Here is a 22,659-nt window from a genome sequence, read left to right as displayed (position 1 = left end):
CCTCAGATTCTGTCTCGCTCTCAGCATATTTCGTCTTCACTAACGTCTATCAGCATCATTCCTCTCTCCCTCTAGCAGTATATGGCGGCTGTTTGTCTGCTGAGGAAATGAGCATTATTGCTCTAACAGCTCTGACTGAAGACAGCCCTCGGAGCAGAGGGAGCATGACACGGCAAAAACAGATGACCGATTTCAACACAGCCAGGACGAAGAAACGCAGACGGACCTACGTGCTTTTTTTGAGAATTTTTTCTTGTCTGCTCTGGTTTCCTCAAACTTGAAGACAAAAAAAGAGCTTGATCAAAGCTGACTGGCTGCCACCATCTCACGCCAGGGGCTGCACAAAATATTGAATATTCACCATGATATTGCTCAAAAAAAGTCACATTACAAAGTCAATATATGGGTCAATGACATAATAGTAACTATGAGAAAATAAAATGAAAAAACTTTTTTTTAAATCGAGTTTAAAACACTCTTGCAAAGTTTTTAGAAATGTATTCTTTGAATTTATGTTGGTTTCATATGATTTTGAAAGACACTACCATTTTTATTTTAATTTTAAATCAATTTAATATCGATTTAATATCATGTGGTGTAACCATATGATATTACATAGAAAATAAAAATATCATCATAATAGTAAAGGTGCATTAAAGTCGTTGTATGAATAAATTGCATTTTAAATTTATTTTTGAAAAAAAGAGCAAATAACAAAAAATTTGTGTCATGTCATTGACCCACATACATATAGATACATGTCAAATATAATCAGTATCAAGACATTTTAGCTATTTGACCACATCCTATGTTGAACACAACCTACTTACACACACACACACACACACACACACACCCTCTCCCCATTTCAGAGACACCACTTAACACTCTTCTCAGAATCACACCTTGCAGGTGGCTTGGATACAAACTTCTCAGGAATTCAGATGAGAACTGACCAATGAGAAGCAAGAAAACATCCTGCTGACTTCATCAGAACCAGAACACAGACACAGATCTGAGTCTGAAGCAGCAGTGTTAGAGAGATGGACTCACAGCTGAAGACGGCAGATGCAGGATGCTGGGTGGAGATGGGACAGTGCTCCTCATCACTGTTGTCTCCACAGTGGTTGAGTTGATCACAGACCTGCGAGCCCAGGTTCAGACATCTGCCATTAGTGCACAGGAATCTGCACTCTAGGGACAAACACAGAAAACTGCAATGACTCGTTTTCAGATAGGCTAATATAATCAATAACAATCAGGGTCAGTCTCTGTTTTCACACCTGCTGCATCAGGGCTTGACAAATTTCCATCCTTGGTTTGTTCTGGCACTTGTGAAAAGAAACTTATAACTAGAAAAGCTAAGTGGACTATAAATGCAACTCCCAAATAAGATTACAATACTGTTCAAAAGTTTGGGGTCCATGAGATTTAAGAAATGAATACTTTTTAATACTTAAAATCTATTTCAAATAAATGCTGTTCATTATTATTAGTATTATGAAAAAAAATGTACCACAATTTTCAGAAAAATAATAAGCAGTACAACTGTTTTCAACATAAGAAAGTTTCTACAGCACCAAACCGGCATATCAGAATGATTTCTGAAGGATCATAAGACACTGAAGACTGGAGTAATGGCTGCTGAAAATTCAACTTTGCCATCACAGAAATAAATTATATTTTCAAATATATTAAAATAGAAGAGAGATATTTTAAATTATACAAATATTTTTACAATATTAAATTTTTTTGACCGTATTTTTATAAAATAAATGTACTCTTGGATAAGCATAAGAGACTTTCAAAAACATTTAAAAAACAAAACCAAAAAATGTTTACATTGTATTTATACAAGTTGACAAGTTCTGCCACAATTTTGCTCTGTTTATTAAAAAACAAACAAAAAAAAAAACTATGTCAGATCCTGATTTACACCTGAATCCGTTTCCCCCTCCACCTCCTAATTCTCAGACCCCTAAACTGTCAAACCTGGATGATCCTACTATTTTACATTGTTCCATGAAAAGTCTACATTTGAAAGAACTTCACAACAACTTAACAACTAAAAACATCAGGACGTCCTGTGAGGATCTGAAAATGCTCAGGTGCAGGAGTTTGTGGGATAGTTTCACTGAGCTAAAAACTTGGCAGAGATTTGTGGATCTCAGTCGGCGATGATCCTCTATATGTAGGTCACTGGCTTTTATAAATGATCTTAAAATAAGTCTTCCTGCAAGCATGCTTTTAGAGAAACTCAACATTGACCTGATAACGGTGGATATTCAGCTGTATAGAAGACTTCACTATACAGCATTAACAAAAGACCAGAATGCAATGCAAACCAGACAGTGATGGCACTAGCACTATAAACAACTTGACTGTGTGAGGAGGAGGCACTAGACAATACCAAAGCACACCCATGCGATCTCTCACAAGGTGTGGTGCAGCCCAATTTGATTTTAAAAATTATATGATAATCTTTAGACAAACAAATCAGCAGTTCTTTGCCCTGCTTACACCTTAACATAACACGAGACACAACGAGACAATCCGACATTCACCTGCACAAACTCAACAGCACAAAGCAGCAAAAATCAAGAGAATAGGAGAGACAAGACACAAGATGACAATACTAGAAGAGGAGACAAAATAAGAAGAAACAAGAGAGCAAAAGAACAGACGCAGATGAGAAGAAAATGGGGAAAAAGAGGCAATAGACTAGATGAGAAGAGAGGAGGGGAGAAGAAAGGCAAAGGGTAGAAGAGGAGAAGATAAGATTAGAAGTAGATGACAAGAAGATGGGAAAAGACGAGAGGAGACGTGATGAGCAAAAAGGAGACAAGAGGAGATAAGAAGAGACAACAAGAGAAGAAGAGGAGAGAAGAGATTAGTCCAGATGAGATAAGCGATGAAACAAGAACGAGAAGAGAAGGAAGAAAAAGCTGAATGGAGACAAGATGAGAAAAATTGACAAAAAAAAAAAAAAAAGAAAAGGGACAAAATTAAGAAGAGAAGATGAGATGATGCAAGAACAGAGATTAAATGAAAAAATATTTTTAAAGACTAGACAAAAGAGGAGAGAAGAAGAGACAAGACAAAGACTAGAGGAGAGAAGAGACTCAACAATAAGAGAAGAGACAACACAAAACAAGAAGAGACGAGAGATGAAAAATAAACAGAGATGAGGCGTGATGAGACAAGAAGAGACGAGACTAAACAAGGCGACAAGAGACAAAACAAGGAGAGAAGAGATGAGCCGGGATGAAACAAGAACGAGAAGAACAGAAGATGAGAAATGAGAATAGAATATGCAATCAAAAAAAAAACAAAAAAAAACAGACAATCAAGAAGAGAAGAGATAAGATTAAAGGGGTCATATGATGCTTTTTAAAGATTATTATTTTGTGTATTTGGTGCAACAGAATATGTTGACATGCTTTAATGTTCAAAAAACACATTCTTTTTCAAATACTGAACATTATTGTAGGTCCTCTATGCCCCGCCTCTCTCAAACGCTTCGTTTTCTACAAAGTCTCTCCTTCCGACAAGCGCAGTCTGCTCGGATTGGCCAGCTGACCCAGTGCATTGTGATTGGTCGAACACCGCAAGCACTCGTTGGAAATGTAACGTCCCTTACCATAGTCGCGAGCTTCATCTTTCAAAATAAATGTAAAGACAGAGCCCGAAAGGGGAACAGAGTCACGTGACAGACACAGTGATGAAGCTGGTATGTGTACAGTACACAAGCCACGGTTAAGACAGCTGACACCACTGTGATGTGCCCCTGTCTCTCTCTCACACACACACGATGCGCAAAACTCCACATTTGAACAGTCAATAGCAAATACTTAAACTAATAACAAAGCAGTAGCTGATTCAGAAGCGCCAGATTATCATAGCAAAGTCAGAATTACCTCCTCTCCTAGGTTCACGAAACGGTCGTCCATAAAATGCATTGCTGTTTTCGCCTATAAACACACAACGTCTTCCTCACATGGCTGCTTCAACACTAACTGCGATTACTGAAACCACGCCTTCTTTTTTTGCGTGCACATTTGGGTCACAGTATGCAAATATTTCCACATAGTGAGGTAGATATGTGGGGGCGTGTTAGAACGAGCCGTTTTAGGGGGGGCGTGGCAGAGTCTTAACTTTGATAAAGAATATCTCTTTGGTTTTGAGACTTTAGTCTTTGCAACTTCAGGGATCTTATCTATGCACAATCAGCTTGTAACACTCCAAAGAGAAAGGAAAACTTGAAATCGCATCATATGACCCCTTTAAGAAAGAGATGAGATGATGAGAGGAAACGAGAAGAGAAGATGATGAGCGGAAACGAGAAGAGAAGAGAAGAGGCAAGATGTAACAAGAAGAGGAGATAAGATGAAAGGAGAAGAGATGAGACGAGATGAGACAAGAAAAGTAGTTCAGGGTCATTATATTATGTCAGTAAAGTAGCACATTTCTCCAAGTCCTGTTCTGCTCTCTCTCTGCAGTGCACTAGGCTGTCAAACTGTGGTTTAGTACACAGCCCAGCCTCCACTGCCCTCCACCCATCTCGCACTTTCTCTGCATTCCATTCCAGGCAGGGGAGAGAAGTGCAGCCTGTCGGAGAAATGGAGCAGAGGAGTCTGGGAAGGGGAGGGGGAGTGAGAAAGCAGCTTTGAATATTAGCACACACACACACACACACACACACACACAAACCATCGTGAGTTTGTAAAGCACAACATGACCCTCCTCATGAACAATCTTCACCGCTGGCATGAATCATTAAACTCACGTTCATGCCAACCGATTATCCCGTTTAATTCTAACACTGAGGTTATAAACCTGATCCGGTGCTCACCTGTAAAAGCATTGGTGGCCGGTAGGTCAGCCTCCTGCATACTGCTCCTGCCGCTCGGCCCGTATGTTTGTGTGTGCACCCACGTTATTGGCTCCAATTGCCTGAGGGCTCCTGGGGGCCAAACAGCCACCGTGCTGCCATCCTCACCTCATAAGTCCATGGCTCCTGCTCCAGCCGCTGCCCTCTACCTTCACGAAAGGGCAAATAAACTAAGAAGGTGGAGGGGGGGCTAAAAAGTCTTTAGTGACAGACTAGGGCTCTATTCAGTAGAATTCAGGGCGGGGTTGCCAGGGCAACCAGAGCACTGATTACCCTCCCAGCCAGAGCCAGCCAGCCATAGCTGTGTGTGAGCGAGCGAGGAAAGATCCAGACAGGTACTTGATTCAGAGAAGGTGTTTGATAGCTGATTCAGGAAGGGAATGTGTAGTTGCTGCCGCTCGTCCTGGGTGGATAAACTCTTCTCAGCGTAGCAGCGTGCTAATCAATGTGCCCCACCTCATCCTTCAGACCGCAAGCTCACTGAGAGAAACAGAGAGAAAATCAGTTGAGTGGCTGAAATACATGCAAGCAAAAATGTACTTGCAGAACTCACTTACAAAAGGTTACTATAGTTTCCTCTATGATTTACTGCAGCTGCTAGTACTATGTGAAATCTTGTTTAGGAATTGACAATGAATCAATTAATGATTCACTGTGTTGATTTGATTTGCTTGATTCAATTCAAATGGAGAACAATACTTGTTCGATACACAATTTGATTTAATTTGAGTAATAATTCTGGTTCAGTATTATTTCAAAATGAATTTATAGGATTTGTTAAATTCTTCCCCTGAAAATGTTTTCTGCAAATCATCTCATCAACTAAACTAAGATAAAACAGTGCTATTTTGTGTTATATTTGGGACAATAATGGCAATTATTTGAGTACGTTAATTCACCATTAATTTGCACATATGAAGATGATTTATTTAACATACGCTACCATTCAAAAGTTTGGGGTCAGTAAAATATTGTTTTTGAAAGTCTCTTATGCTCACCAAGGCTGCATTTATTTGGTCAAAAATACAAATGTAACAGTAATATGGTGGAACATTATTACAATTTAAAATAACTGTTTTCTATTTTAGTACTTTATCAAATGTCATCTATCGCATTTAAATCTTAAATTTTCAGCAGCCATTTTTACAGTCTTCAGTGTCATATGATCCTTCAGAAATCATTCCAATATGCTGATTTTCTTATTATTATCATTGTTGTGCTGCTTAATATTTTTGTGGAAACGGTGATACATTATCTTCAGTATTCTTTGATGAATAGATTGTTCAAAAGAAAAAAAAATGCTGTTCTTTTGAACTTTCTATTCATCAAAGAATACTGAAAAAATTATTAAACAGCAGTTGAAAATGAAATGGTAATATCTTGTGACATTATAAATGTATTTACAGTCACTTTTATATCAAATCAATGCATCCTTGCTTTAAAAAAAAAGAAAAAAAAAGCAAGTGTACTACTAACCTCCAATATTCGAACAGTAATAAAACAAAACCAATATCAAAGTACCTTAATACTAACTCTGAACAATTGATTTTTTTCTAAGGTAATGAAAACTACTAAGATCATCTAAGTCATCGAAGATCCTGTCTGATCTGGCAGACAAGTTCTGAGACAGACGTAAAAAACAGACAGACCCGACACAATCATAAAACGGGTGTTTCATTAAGCAAAAATTAGAAACAGCAGGGGTTCAACACATCAACATTTTATGATCTTACGGCAGATCTTTACCAGCAACAAAACATCAAGTTCCTGTGAAGAGATGCACATTAGCATCTACAATCCCCAGCAGGAGTGTCAGCCTTTAATGACTGTTACATAACACACTAGAACACTTTACTGGAAACCAAGTTATCACAAGCCACAGCTAATGTTTCTGTGGCTTAATATCATTGAGTTAATGTCTCAAAAAAAACTCCATTTTCATTTGGAGAAGACTAGAGCAATGGACAAGGCAGGACGTGTCCTCAGACAAACTTTAAAGCCCTCCGACATCCCAGTGGACACCGCGCTGAGCCCAGACTGCCGACTACACATCGACTGTGTTACTTAGAAATACGGCAAGCCCTCACCTCGTCTGACCCCTGCCGCATGCCGCACAGCGAGAGCACGGATCCATCACACAATAAATAATATTCCACACACGTGAAACAGGAGAACGCCATCCAAATCAAACAAAGACTGAGACACACACAGTCAACTGAGGTCGTTTTAGGACACGATTACGGCCATCACAGAAACAACAGATGAACATCTGCCAGATGTTTAGATTTACTTTTCTTCATTGTTATCTCTTTGTTCTTCCATGTGTCCCTTTCCTAAGTGCTTCTCCTCTCAGAGAGAGTGAACAAACCATGTATCTATGGCTTTGTTCAGACTAAGGATGTGAAAAACAAATTTTTAACGATTAATCGAGATTAAATCGCAAAGGCGATAAATCACGATTAGGCAGAGGCTGCGATTGTGATGTGTATCTTTCAGTGAAGCACGGTTCTGTGATCTGCAGTAAATCTTCATCCGAAGGCCAGAGGGCGCTCTCGCGCTGAACCTCCAAATACTCCTCACCGAAGAAACCCAGGAAATCCCTATAGCCATTGCTGAATAAACAGATTTAACTGCTTTCATTAATTCAACATGACTAATAAACACACGACTAAGACAATACTATGGTTTATCCGAGTTCGTCTTATTATAATTTTTATTATAATAAAGTATATAATAATGCAATGCTAATCGACATATCCTTTATCACAGCTTAGAATACTATGAAATATGTTGTGTGCCTTATTCTGTGTAAGAAGCCACATCATCTCACAGAAGGATTTATTTCAAACACGACTGACGTTATGAAGTGTGTTTGGAGTAAAAACATGTTATTAAATGTGGTATTTTCATGTGCTTTCAGATGGAGCAACATTTACTACAAAGAGCCGCAGTTCAGTGACAAGCTACGCAAACAGCTTTCATAATCGCAGAACGATTTCTTCGATTTCATAATCGCACGATTAAATCATCTGCGATTATGAATGCGATTTTATGTAGCTTGTTCAGTGGAACTACTGGTCTGTGTAGTAAATGCTGCTCCATCTGAATGCATGTGCTGGAGATTTACTACTAATCACAGAACCGGCTTTACTGACAAGATGCGCTTGACAAATCACATTCGATTAATCATGCAGCCCTATTCTGACATATACTGACCAAAGTTACAATTCTATAAATAGAATTTATACATAAATATATAAATTACTATAAAATTAAATGTACCAGAATTAAATATATTGGCATTGCAAACTTAATGGCAATTATTATTTTCTAAATTCTATAATTCAGTAAAGTCATAATTATTTTCATGTTATGACCGCTAATAAACTGCAGATATTAAAATTCAATACTATTTTGTCTAAATAAAGCACTAAAAACTAAAATCTGCCATTTAAATACTACAAGTGAATTTTTAGATCACAATATTATAATGTACAGCATGAAATTTATATTTATTTTGAGATTTGCTAAAGATTATAATATATTTTATTAAGTTATTAGTGTTTTTAGATAATGGCAAAGGTATATACAATAAATCGACAAACAGCGATAGATAATAAAAAATAAAAAATCATAACCGATAAGACACCAATATATTATCAAATATGTGACCCTGAACTACAAAACCAGTCTCAAGTCGCTGGGGTATATTTGTAGTAATAGCCAAAAATACATTATATGGGTCAAAATTATTGATCTTTCTTTTATGCCAAAAATCATTAGGACATTAAGTAAAGATCATGTTCCATGAAGATATTTTGTAAATTTCCTACTGTAAATATGTCAAAACTTAATTTGATTAGTAATCAAAGATTAGCTAAGAACTTCATTTGGACAACTTTAAAGGCGATTTTATCAATATTTAGATTTTTTTTGCACCCTCAGATTCCAGAGTCAAATATTGACCAATCCTAACAAACCATACAATGGAAAGCTTCTTTATTCAGCTTTCAGATGTATAAATCTTATAAACTTGCAAGAGGTTCATTGGTATTGACATTATGTTAGCCTTGTAAACAGGATTGACTTCAAGAAACACATGTGATTGGTTCCTGGACAAAACAAACAAACGAAAATGTTTTCCCTTACAGACAATTTTATTTTCATTTTATTTTCCAAGTTATTTTCGAAGTCAAAACTCGAAAACTAACTCAAAAAAATATCCCTGGAATTTTGAGTGGTTCCTTTGGTGAAGACATTCTTTACATTTCTGAGATTCCATTTCAGAGGAATGTTGGTCTATCAATGTTTTGTGGTTCTTTCTTTTGTGACATACTGTAGACATTTTTATTTGATGTTGGGGGGGGGGGGGGGGGGGGGAGTTTCGGGTGGGAAGCGTGCAATCTGTGATCGCGTGCAGTTTCTGACAGGGGTGGAATAGATGTTTTGAGTATAAAAATGTTTTTGGCCAACAAAATGACAGAACAACATTGTCAGTTTTGGTCCAGATGTCTTACCCCTATAATCAGAACTACAAAGTAAAATTCCCTCAACATTTAAAAGTACCAATATTCTCTGTATCTGTCGGTCTGGGTAATGTGATCTCAGCAGGGGGTCGGTCTCTTTCTTACTCTCGGTGCCTGGTTAAATCATGATGAAGCTCTTAGGAACAACTATTCGCTGAACTGATTCATCCAGCCAGACTCAAACATCATAACTGCCCATGCCATTAATCATTAGTAAAAAAAATGACTAATAGCTGCTACCTTGCCTGTCAGTCTGTCGGACTTGCCTGTCTGACTAAGACTCCGGTGTGAAACAGTGGAGTTTTATATCAGCCTAAATTTGTTTACTTGGCAATAATAACCATTTGACTGTATATTATCCAACTCATTACATAGCTTTTTACTAGGGGTGCTCCGATCGGGATTTTTGAGGCCGATCACCGATCGCCGATCACAGAAAGCAGTATCTGCCGATACCGATCTTTTTAAAGCCTTCTTTTTTTATCATTTATAACTATTTATAGTGATACTCCAATCAGGATTTTTAGACATTTATTCAGGGCCTGAATTTCATTTTTGAAAATGGGGGGAATTCCCCTCTTAGGTGACTCTTGTGAGAGGGGAAGCAGCTTTCACACAGGAGTCCGCTACTGATCCATGGCTGTTTACCACAAACACAACATTTATTCATTATTTTGATTTCAAATCCAAACATTGTCACTGAAAATGCTTTTTCAGCATTGCAATTATTTTTTACACAGTACAGTAATACAATGTTTCACAGAAATGTTTAAACAATAAATATAAGCAACACATTATTCAATACTTTTTACTTTTGCATTTACTTCTAGATTTATATATTAAGTTGCTCAAGCAAGTGGCAAAACATTTAACTACTTTTCTTACGTTATCACAAGCTTACCATTGACAGAAATAGTCAGCTCTACTGCCTTTCCTTTTGCATTGAAATCTTTATTACAAGCAATCTTGCGGTTAATAATGAACTTTGTTTTCCTACCTCCACGAGTGCCATCTATTATTGCCTTGTTTATCTAAAAGTGCTCTTTCCCTTTAAACCTAGCCAAAAAGTCATACGTGTTGACTGTGAAACACAGTAGACTTTAATAATATGCATTTATGTAATTACTACATTTTCGTATCAATCCATGTTCATATTTACTACAAACAATGCGCTATTACTTTAATTCAGCGCATGCAGCGGAAACGATCTCTGCACTGCTGCAGACGCACCGCTCCTGGAACGCACTGCTGGACCACAACCTTGTGCAGTGTGCACGCTTTATTAATCTGTTAACATGAGCACGGGAAAAAAAAAATACACACCACATACGCACTGCAAACGCTGCGAGTGTGCATGAGCACACAGTCTTCAGGAGAGCGCGCGGGCGCTGAATGGTTAAACACTGGCAAGAATGAAAAAGTAATGCAATTTATAAACTTGAGTGACAGTGTGACACTGCCTCGATTGTGCAAGTGACAATTCCTGTGTCAACTGTGCAGCTTGCTTATAGATAGACGTGATGTGTGGTGATTTAAAGCCATTTGCATATTGAATACCTCACCTTCAGCATTATAATTATTTCACCCGCGCCGGACAGAGACTAAGACGGTGATGCTGCATGTCATGCCAAACCTCTCACAGCAGCGTCATCAGCTTGAGATCGTTTTTTTGAGATTGGCCTTTTTAGAGACCGCCGATCAATCATCCCACCCCTACTTTTTACCAAATAAAATACGTTGACATTGAAATATTTAATTCCCTTACTCATAGATTATCTTTATACCTTCTGCTAAAGATAAAGTCCATTACAACACATGGTTCAGCAAACAGAAAAAACCCCATCCACAAAGGAAAGGCCACCCTGTTCAAGCCTAGCAGTTAATCAGACAGATTAACCGTTTTCCTGCCCGTGTCCTAAATTGACCTGACAACCAGGATCTGCAGGTTAACAAATGATGACTCAGCCGTCTGGGCTAGTCAGTTTAATAGGTGCATATGTGTGTGTGAACCAGACATGTTTAAGTTTTAGTCCCGCCCAACTGAGACTCTGAGAACTAGAGCAGCATTCTGTAGTAATAAACAAATAATTTTCTTATGATGCAAAAAGGGGCATTTAAATAGCTTGTTTTAGTCTTAAATGCAGCATAAATTCAGTCCAACAATACAAAAACAAAAAAATTTTCGCTAAAAAGAACCGACTCCCGAATAATTTGTTCTGTAATTTGGCTATACGGTTGTGCAGTGTTTTGATTCGCTAAAAAGAATGAACTCCGTTCTAGAATTGGACTTAACTGGTTGTGTTGGATGTTTTTGATTCACAAAAAAAAAAGCACTGATTCATAAGAATCATTAAATCTGCACTATTTTACAGTGGTTGCACTCTACACCTTTGATTTACTAAAAAGATCCGATTCATCCGAGTCATTCATTAGAGAATCAGACTACACTGATTGAACTTTACAATCCGTATCCTGTCTCATGTAATTGCTCAATCAGTGTTTCAGCCACACAAAGACGTCAATATAATGGCTTATAAACAAAGTCACGTAACGTCACCTCAGAAAAAAACATATTCGGTGACCATAAACTCATTAGTCAGCTAGAAAATTAAATTGTAGAGAGGGGCATTTTGCTAAATATATGCACCATATAACATATTCATTAGGGATGTAACGATTCACTCAACTCACGATTTTGATTTCACGATTCGATTCGATTCACAATATTTTTTTTAACAAAATGAGATTTAAGACAAAATATAAATTAAATGTGTCCTTTTATTATTGCTTAGACAAAATACTGTACGTTTCTTTGTGAAATTGAAATATAACACTATAATAATAATATACTAATATAGCACTTGCATATTATTGCTCTTTTGTTGGTTTTGATTGCTTCTATTGTCTATTGTAAAAATTGTAAATTTTAATTTAATGTAAATGTAAATAACAAAACTAAATTGAAAATTTAAAACAAGCCCCAAATCAAATAAACACAAACAAAATAAATCTCTTCATATAAACAAACTAAGGCTTTGTCTGTGCTCTTTCCATTTAAACTTAGAGATTAAAATTAATCATGATCCGAACAAAGATGCTGCATCAGAATCAGAATGAATCAGAATCAGAATGAGCTTTATTGACAGGTATGTTTACACATACGAGGAATTTGTTTTCGTGACAGAAGCTTCCACAGTGTAACAGAATGACAGTGACATAACAAAAAACACAGATAATAAAAATAGAACAAGTAAATAAGGAATAAAAAACAACTGCGGAGCACGCCACGGAGGCAGCCATCAGCGTCGGCGCCATCTTACAAGTGATCCTGCAACATGAGCAGTTTTTAATCTAAATTACATTGCATAATTTCTAAATTTGAAGCAAAAACAGAATGATTTGACTTCAGTTTTGTGAAACCATGCATAAAAAAATATCTGCATGAAACAGCAACCGCAGACGAGCTGAATGAGACGCAGATTCACTCTCTGCCAGCAGGTAGCACTTAAAGCGTTTCCTTGGTTTCCTCTGTAAACAAAGCAGCGCTGCACTTAATAACTTTAATATGCAGGGCCCCAGGCTGCGACCATTTTTTCTGCCTGTGCGACTAAATTTTGTGTGCGGTCGCACTGGTGCGACCACCACGTTGGTAAACTCATAAGCGCTTCAATTTCTGTTGCATATGAGAAACATCAAAAGGGCAAACGAAACTGAAAGCATAACGAAACAGTGCTTAGAGAGTATACCTACTCAGCTACAGCAAAAATGCTGATGAACTTTTATCATAGTTTATAGTTGTATGGAAACGAAAGTTGTTAACAGAAAATTTGGCATGTACTGTACCTGATATGTATCCAAAATAGGGATGTAACAATTAACTGCGAGCCGGTTGAAAATCGATTCAAATATGTGACGATTCAAATTGGTTGAGATGCTAAAAAAAATCACGATTCATTTAGGGGTTTATATGAATGCATGTCTGAGGGGAACTTACTGTCTTTCGAAAAGTTTAGATGGTATTTTTTTAGTAATCTTGCCACTGTATAATGCATATTAAAGTTCATAAGTGCAGTTCAGCTCGTCTGCTGTTTTTTATTTATTATTAAAAACTGCTCATGTTGCATGTATGCAGCATCTTTGTTTGGATCATGATTAAAATGCAGTGATTGCCTCTAATTTTAAATGGAAAGAGCACAGACAAAGCCTTAGTTTGTTTATATGAAGAGATTTATTTTATTTGTGTTACTTATTTATTTGATTTGAGGCTTGTTTTAAAATTTCAATTTAGTTTTGTTATTTACATTTGCATTATATTTAAATTGTCATTTAGCAGACACTTTTATCCAAAGCGACTTACAAATGAGGACAATAGAAGCAATCAAAACCAACAAAAAGGCAATAATATGCAAGTGCTATATTAGTATATTATTATAGTGTTATATTTCAATTTCACAAAGAAATGTGCAGCATTTTATCGAAGCAATAATAAAAGGACATGCACATTTAATTTATAATTTGTCTTAAATCTAATTTTGTAAAAAATAAAATAAAATCGTGAATCGAATCGTGAGTTGAGTGAATCGTTACATCCCTAATCCAAAATAATCGATATTGAATCGAATCGATAATCGAATCGAAAGCTTGTGAATGAGAATCAAATTGAATCGTGAAATTTGTGTCAAAACACAGCCCTAGTGGATAGGGTGTAAAAATAAAATAAATAGAATGACTCGTGTAGAGGTCTAGTGTCCGGCTATAAAAAAAAAAAGTATTTCTGTATACACACACCATAAATAAGATATTCTGAAGATATACACAAACAAATGCAGAAAAAGTGATGAAGACAAGTGAAAGGAACGCAAGTAAAGGAAGAAACGCTCATTGTACACCACATGCACAGACACTAGCTGGTTTAGAATAGATACAACAGCATGAATTTATGACAACATGCCTGTCTGCACAGTGTCATGACAGATGTTTTTTACAGCCTATCATTTTCAGTACAACAGTACCTGCATTCCTCTTTCTTCTGACAGTCTCTTTTACTTTATTGTAATCACTGTATGTTTTTTGGACTTGTTTGCCCTTAGCAGTAATTTGAGTGACTGCGCTTAATCCCACCTCTTATGCATTTCGGCCCACCTCTCTTAAGTGAACAGTTTATTTATCTTAACAATCCTGCATTGCCAACAAGGCAAAATGTGGGATGTATTAAAGTCGGTTTTATGCAATATGCTGGAGATTTTGGTTGCCTTAGCAACAACGAATGAGATGACTTTCTTTCTGCACCCAAAAAGAAAAGTGATTACCTTTTAATATAATGCACTAAAGTGATCTGAAAACATGAATGGCTTTATTGATCAGGTCAGGACTTACATTGACAAATGCATGTGTTTTTTAGAGCACAGAGATGAGACGCTACATGAAGATAGGGCAAATAAAATCAATAAAATTTGGAGCCATGTGGGTGGGAAAGACAAAATCAATCTGTCCTCCAAAAACTGTATTGTTCAGAGAGCACAGGAACACACACACACACACCAAAACTGAAACGCATACCGCAAACAAACACAAGCCTTTGAAGTGAAGGTCTAATCAGTTTCAGGATCTCTACTCTCAGCCAATCAATCGAGAGCCCTCTGGGACTCCGCCCACAGTGTCTAGACAGCCAGACGTTTGCTGCTCTACTGCATTCTGCAGCGGTGCACACGGCAGAGGTCACGGAGGTCAAGTCTAGCATGAGCTCAAACCAGACACTTGTTCTCAAGGGGTACTCGGTACCATCCATTCCAACACTGATTAAATCTGCTGATAAGTGTGTGTAAGTGCCCTGATTTAGGAAACCTCACTACTTTCATGTTTTGATGCCGATGATTCGTAACAAGTTTGCACATGTAACTGAGGTTGATATTAAACTAGTCCTTTCCTCAAAATGACTTTGATAACAGTTCTATCTGACATTGCTTGGTTGAAATGACATGTGACCTTCTTCCAGACCTGTTAAGGGTGATTTAACCAACTAGAAATGCTGCAAATAATTAGAGTCCTAAAAGTTTGTTTGCGCGATGTCCTCTAGAAGAGCTGATGTCAAAGTCAAGCTGCAGCACAAGAGAGAGAAAATGAATGCGCGTGAAAGGGAGAGAGACAGAGAGCTTGGTGCAGAGTGCTGCAGTGTCCTGTATCAGAACAGAGACCAGCTTTGAAGCATTTAGGAGAGACAGAGACATTACAGGACTTGAACCCCCACTACAGCATCAATGGGTTTCTAGCTCACATCTCAATCTCCATTAAAGGGTACATATAAATATACTTGGAATGATAGATTGTACTCAAATGACAACCATGATTGATCATAAAAGCATAGTTGATTGAATTGATTGTTTACCGACATTTCCAACTGACTAAAATACAGTGACTATGTACAAATGTGCAAAACATTTGGAAACATCTTTTCTGACAGATGGAGATTTGTAACACAACAGACCCAGAAGTCCCTTCTTTCCAATGGAGACTTACAGAAAAGTTCCGACAGGAGTTCTTCGGAACAGATTTGAACCTCAGAAGCATTAATCATTAATAATTACCAATTATTTGTGGTTCATCCATAATTCTGTAGAATTGATGATAATGAATTAAGTCAGAAATAATTGTTTACATTATTTAACACTATAGGGCAACCCATAATATGTTCCTTCTAAAGTATTGATGGTGTCCTACCCCATGAATGGGTTTTTGGTTAAATGAGGTCTGTGGTTAACACAAGTTGAAAATATTTTCATGTTTATTCTAGGGTTGGGCGATGTCTACCAAACTGCCATTGGACGATGTCTAAAGTGAAACATCATGATGGACGATGATATCGTGGCAGCGGGGTTAGGGGGTGTGCCCGAAACATGAATCCGTATGCAGAAAGGCATGGAAAACAAATAACGCGTTCTACGGAGCCACTAAAGGGACATGGTTAGCCACTTGCTAGCGGAAGACTATTACATTACAGTACATGAAAGTTCACTTACCACATACACAGAGTAAGGAGAGATGACTGATAGGACAATGGCAAATAATTTGCAGATACTGAGCACCACTGACAAATATCTAATCTTGTAAAATGTGTGGTAGGTACTGCCGCTCTGTAGTATAGAGTCCGTGTGAACGCGAATCTCGAAAGTGAAAGTAAAATGAGAGCGCGCATTCGAACGCGGTTTCAATGCCCTGCATATTAGTAGTGACTCCCTGATGGCCGCAATTTAAATACAGTATAACTACCCAACGATATAATTGCGAGAGAACGTATTGAAATATTTTTTTTATCCTTCAATCTCGTAGGCTATTTATTCCCTTTAGGGATTCCGTAGTACCATTAATTTCCTTTCCGAACGCGGAATTGGGATCCGGCGGATTGCGGGGTGTATGGAGATCATGATGCCGGCTCAACATCGTGATGTCTGATAAAATACATCAGCAATACCACTTCGTGATTTTTTTTAAGCTTTTACTTGTCTGGAAAAAGCCAGTTGCTAACAAGTTGCTAAATGGGACTTCAAAGATTATCTGGGGAAATTAAATGTCAGCACACTGAACCGGTAAATTCATCTAACTAGTCCACTTTTAAAACCTTGTTGTGTTTATCTCTCACGAAGTATTTTAACTCAAACTAAAATGCGTTTTCGTGTTGTAGTGTGGACTGTGAAAATGGATGTACTGGAAAATGATGATGCATGTTTAGTCATGTGACACATATTATACTGATATATATCTATGTTTATACCAGTATTGTGCCCGTTATGTGCTATTCACTTTCACACTGTTGCTACAGATGTCTTACTTTGTACACTCTTCATATCACAGTCCTGCAAAGATGACAGAAAATGTACTTGCGATTGCTGTTTTGGGGCAAAACATGAGAGGGCAGTTGCATTTTAGATCTAACACAGGCTGCCACTAGGGGGTGTACTGCAGAGATTGAATGCAGCAATAAAAGCCACAAAAAAAAAAAAGTAAAAAGGCAAGTTTAGCTCTGCAAAGACTGCACAAGCTGAGCGGTAGTTAGTGTCTTTATCTCTGCTCCGCCAGGACCGCAATTCCCCTCATGCCCCGGCTTGCCTCCATCTGTCTCCCACCACAGGATGCCAACCAGGGACCCCAACCCTATCAGACCATCTCTGCCATATGCCTCTGTTCTGAGGTTAACCATAGGGATTGGTCTCAGGACTTTGAGAGACCATCCTCCTGAACCCAGAAAGTGCAAAAACATCAGTTAGACAAACACAGAGGATTTGCTACTAGATTGTAGACGTGCACTGTACTGATTTTTGCAAAATAAGAAATACTTATTTTAAAACAAAGGAGACTAAGCAGTGAACACACAGGTGGCATGACCTTTTCCATGGTCTGATCCATAAGTGTCCAGCTGTGATCGCTGCCTGATTGCCACTCTTTTTGGCTGTGTCATTTTCACTCCAGTCTAAGTATGTTCTGAGGGGGTGCAAGTAATTTAAGGATCCTCCTGGGCGTCCTTTCTTACACTGATCTGGGTCCAGTTCTGCAGTGTGTCAGACAATGACAGACAGCAGGGATTGCAGAACGACAGCTGATCCCGGTTCAGCATGTGTGCAGCTCCTACCCAAAGCCCTTATGCCACCTGACGTTTCAGTGCCAGAGGCCAGATGATGTGCTTCGCAGCAAGACAGGAAGCTTGGCGTATGATGATTCCGCGTCAGACAGACGGCTCTCAGCGAGACCGAAAGCTTTCTTCCCACAAGCAGTGAGTGTTCCGGTCTGGAGTGGGCGGCTGTCCCAACTCTCAGCCTCAAATCACTCACACACCAACAGGATAGCACTCGATTTACTGCATTTCACCACTACAATATTCTCAGACCACTATGCAACAAAATAAACATTACAATTTCTGGCCGATATCAATAAGCTGATTATTATCTTCGTTTGTTATAGCCGATACTAAAATTATATACTATTTTTGTCTAAATAAATTAAAAATAAAACACAAAAAACAATCACAACATTATGCTATAAAGTATGAAAATTATATCTATTTTTACTTACTTTTGCTTAAGTAACAGCATTACTACATTATGAATTTTTTTATAATGATTTAATTTTAATTAGTATTTTAACACTTTTGTGAAATTATATAATTATTTTATTAAATAATTATTTTATTACATTTTTAAAAAATTTTAGTACATGCATTTTAATATGTATTATTTCTTAAAACATTACTGTAAATATAAAAAAATATTTTAAAATTATTTTAAACAAACATTCAAAGATAAGATATAGGTTAACATTTGAAAATAGATGACAATAAAAGTATTTAAACAAAAATGGGGAAAATGAGCACACACACACAATTATATATCCTCCTAATACAAATAAATAAATACATCTGTAATATCGGCCAATATGGTACAAATACATTGTGAATGCCTATAAAAAATCCTTGTCAATGAATAGTGTGTTAATGTATTTTTTTTATATTAATCAACCATTCAAACATGCAAACAAATAAAAAAATAATAATTTAAAAATCCTTGAATAATAAATGGTCATTTTCAAAAGAAAAAAAGATTCAAGATTGTAAAAAAAAAAAAACGTATTAAATAAATAAAAACGTAAAAAAACTAAAATAAATTTAAAAATAGGGGACAAATTGTAAAATAAGCATGCAAAATTAAATATCCAAAAACATAAATAAATTTTAAAAAGTGTAGTACTGGCCATTATGCGCCGATAGGTCTATATTGTGCATCTTCTTTAATAAAAAAAAACACGTCAACGAATAATAAATTATAAATTTTTATATATTGATAAAACCCATTTGTGATGGTCAATCAGCAAGCCTGCTGGGTAATTTGGGCAGTCTGTGGCCAACAGAGTAAGTTTTGTGCAGGCAAACAGGTGCTGATGCACCGTAAGTCCTGTTTAGCTTCGGTCACGCTTTGGACCGATTTATCATTCTTCAGTCCCTGAGCTCCATGCGCCTCCACGACTCACTGTTACACTTGGCCCGATGCCGCTGCAGATCCATCAGCCGACACTCTGACACACCTCGCCGTCTGCCTGGAGCGGATGACATCACAGCTGGGACACGAGCTCATTTTTCAGGAGTGGAAAGTGTCCTTCTGTGTCGATAAACGTCATTCAGGGGTAACGCAGAGGAACGGCTCACATTCATAAGTACAGAATGAACATGAGGCAGTGAACCTTGGAGACAAGCGGGACAGAGTCGGTGACTGAATGCCACAGACGACAAGTTAGAAGTGAAATAAGAGTCAGATGCCTTTAAGCAACAATAAAGGCTCTGTCAGACTCTATCTGGCAGCGTATGACACAATCATGTCTGTGTCTCTCAACTGGGCCAGAACCTGCAGCGCACAGGAAAGGACACAGAGAGTGGAGCCTAAAACTGGGCCGAACACTAGTCACGACAGCCACTAGCAGCACACTCAGTCCAAGTCTGGACAGGGTCAGCTGACAGCTACACACACACACACACACACACACACTCCCCGTCTCAGTCTCGCATGCATAAAATATTAACAACCCATAAATAGAGCCGTGATTATAGGATGTTAATCGCTTTGGACATCATTAAGAAGCCATTTCAAACATTTCACTTCTTGTTACACAAATTAAGATAATTCTCAATCTTTTTGGAGCTCAAAAGTGACATCAGTAAGTAAATATCAAAGCCTCAAATGAACAAATGTGAAATAAAATGAGCATCTGCTGGAAAATGACTCATGCTCAATCCTTCATGCTCAAGTTCAAGTAACCCAAGACAAAAAACCCAAATATAACTACTGCACAATAAATGAATGCATTATTAAGTCTGACAGAAAAACTGTGGTGAGCCGAAGAATATATGAATCTATTAACGGATATATTTTTTACATTTTATTACTTTAAAACTTGATTCTGATCAGTCAATTATGCATAACTGAAAGATAAACTGGTTATTCCATCACTCTTCATGGAAACATACTACCATACTTCATTGTGTGACTCAACACGGCTACTATGACTATAATAAAAATGACATATTAACGTATACATACAGTTTTTTATATGTATGTGTGTGTGTGTATACACATACTAATAATTCTTATAGTAATATATATAAGCTATAATTTTGTAGCTGAATATGTAACTAAATATATACAATAGTTAAAAAAGTATAAATATATACAGTCCACTGAAAAAGTAACTAGTGCATGTATGTATGTACAATATATCGGAATGATACAAGACCCTTCCCTTACTAACTTACAGAAGAAATTACAAAAATATAATAATACATTTAAAAACTGCTCTAAAAGTATAAACTGCAAATCAATAAAGACCTATGTATGAATAAATCTTACATTAATTATTTGGCATTAACAAAATATATTTTTTAAAATGTTTTTCTTTACATTTACCAAATAATAATAGAATTAGGTAATGGTAATTAGCGGATTATAGCAGAAAAAACGAAGACAGCTAGCTCTGTCTGGCCCAAAATGAGCCCGATTACGTCTAAATGAAGAACTGGGTTACATTCAGGGTCCCGTTAAAGCAGCCGGCTGCGGTCTCCGTTAACGCAAGACCTAATAATACTGGCGATAAATGATCTGATCTATCTAAGAATATAAATATGGCAGTCTATAGTCTTAACTTGCGCAACAGCCCGACTATAGGCTAGTATTTGTTGGGCTAAATATGAAGTCGGAGGGTCCTAACAACTTTTTGTGCCCCAGACTAAACCCGCTACGCTCCTCTCTATCAGCGGGGCCACTGGCACAGCTGGCATCATTACGCACCCATCTCGTGCCCTCTGCACAAAAACCAGACATACACGAGGAGAATATCAGCTCCTTACCTCTGCAGAGTGGGATCAGGAAACGGCACTCTGAGTCCGCGGAGAGCAGAAGCCTGAGTCGTGTTGGCAGGTGATCCGGCGGAGATGACCTGGATTTCACCGCCAGCCTCGACGGCGTAAAAATAATCAGGCGAACCGAGGCGAGTGAAGCCAGCGGCAGTAAGACACACTCACTGATGGAGTTCAGACGAACAGCTTTTAAAATAAGAGACTCAACGCAAGCGCGCGACACAAATCTTCAAAATAAGAGTTTCATGAACCAAAAAAAATAAATACAAATTTAAAGAGAGAGATTGTAGAGTTTTTTAAGTTGTAAGTTAACGTTTTTTTTTACTACACTGTAAAATGAGATCTTATGTTGATTTTAAATGTCTTAAAAGTTTACAAGTAATTATTCTCATTCTTTTGCTTATAATTTTTTATACGACACCGAGCTGGATTTAGTCGTTCTCTCATCTTGAGGCCTGAAGGGCAGCAGGGACGTTAAGTGCATTCATATGCCTCCCCCTACTGGAATGTTTTGGGGATAAAGTCACAGTTTTACTTATTGAATAAATGAAAATCGATCACTGTTGCATTTTTAAAACACAGTTTCTAGTTTTCTTAAGAGATACAAAACGAAAAACTACCAAAATAAAGCTTTTTTCATTATATAGATAGTTGTTAGCCTAAATACTTGGTGTTGTGATTCCTTATTTTCATTCTGATTAAACAATATACTGGCATGAGTGATGGAACTACAGTATTTATTAATATTTTGAATAGCTCTATTTGTATTTCAGTTTTAATTTAGTCATTTTATTAAACTTTCCTAGGCAACATTTCTAATGTTCATTTCCTACGTTTTTGAATACTCCTACGCATTTAAATGATTGAAAACAATTTTAACTGGTTCAGTTAACTATAGCAACAATGGCTTCCATCGCCATTAATAAGTGTATTTTGATTAAGGCTTTATTATTACATGTTTTAAATGCTGATGTCACTGTTCAGTCCTCATCTGTATTTGGCCAGCATAGTTTCTCCCAGCTGAGCAGAAATACTGAGCAGAGCATTGGACAGTCATTCAGAAAATATGTCTGGAAATAAAACATGTGGCACCACTACATCACTACACTGTTTAAAAATTCCCTCTTGGCTAGGATATAGCCCATGATCAGAAAACAGTGAAATTGTGACCCTTTGAAATTGCTTATGTGTGCAATTTTCTTTCATATGTTGACTTCTTAGACTACTGTAGATATATAGACTGTTGCAGATATATATATACACACACACACACACACACTAGGAAATACATCAACACAGGAAAAACTGCACTCATCATTTCACAAAATCCATAAGAATATTTTACCCATATA

General features: G+C 37.3%; 1 long non-coding RNA gene across 1 annotated transcript; it reads right to left on the bottom strand.

Annotated features, from left to right (window-relative positions):
* Positions 1-930: 930 nt before the first annotated feature.
* LOC107552816 (uncharacterized) lies at positions 931-21,518 on the bottom strand. Its single transcript, XR_001604903.1, has 3 exons — positions 21,299-21,518; positions 4,853-5,371; positions 931-1,194 (listed from the first exon to the last, which is right to left on the bottom strand). It is a non-coding gene; the product is annotated as an uncharacterized lncRNA (long non-coding RNA).
* Between the last annotated feature and the right edge of the window lie 1,141 nt (positions 21,519-22,659).

The sequence above is a fragment of the Sinocyclocheilus grahami genome, unplaced genomic scaffold (genome assembly GCF_001515645.1).
Source record: "Sinocyclocheilus grahami isolate Dianchi unplaced genomic scaffold, SAMN03320097.WGS_v1.1 scaffold459.1, whole genome shotgun sequence".
NCBI classification, from domain to species: Eukaryota; Metazoa; Chordata; class Actinopteri; order Cypriniformes; family Cyprinidae; genus Sinocyclocheilus; species Sinocyclocheilus grahami.
Note: the sequence above shows the minus strand (reverse complement) of the source record. Positions and strands in the feature narration are given on the sequence as shown.